Here is a 280-nt window from a genome sequence, read left to right as displayed (position 1 = left end):
TTTTTTTTTTTTTTTTTGCCTATGTCACCAGATACATGATGCACACATGCACTCAGGCCAACACATACACACACATAAAATAAAGAAATAAAATTCTGCATGTAATGAAAAAATTAAAGAAGATCGAGGGCTGGGAGATGGCTCAGTGGATAAAGAGCTTGCCACAAAACACAGAAACTAGAGGTCAGATGGCCAGAAATCAAGAAGGAGATGATAGATAGATAGGTAGATAGATAGATAGATAGATAGATAGATAGATAGACAGACAGACAGACAGACA

Source organism: Mastomys coucha, unplaced genomic scaffold, assembly GCF_008632895.1.
Source record: "Mastomys coucha isolate ucsf_1 unplaced genomic scaffold, UCSF_Mcou_1 pScaffold15, whole genome shotgun sequence".
In the NCBI taxonomy this organism is placed as follows: domain Eukaryota; kingdom Metazoa; phylum Chordata; class Mammalia; order Rodentia; family Muridae; genus Mastomys; species Mastomys coucha.
Note: the sequence above shows the minus strand (reverse complement) of the source record.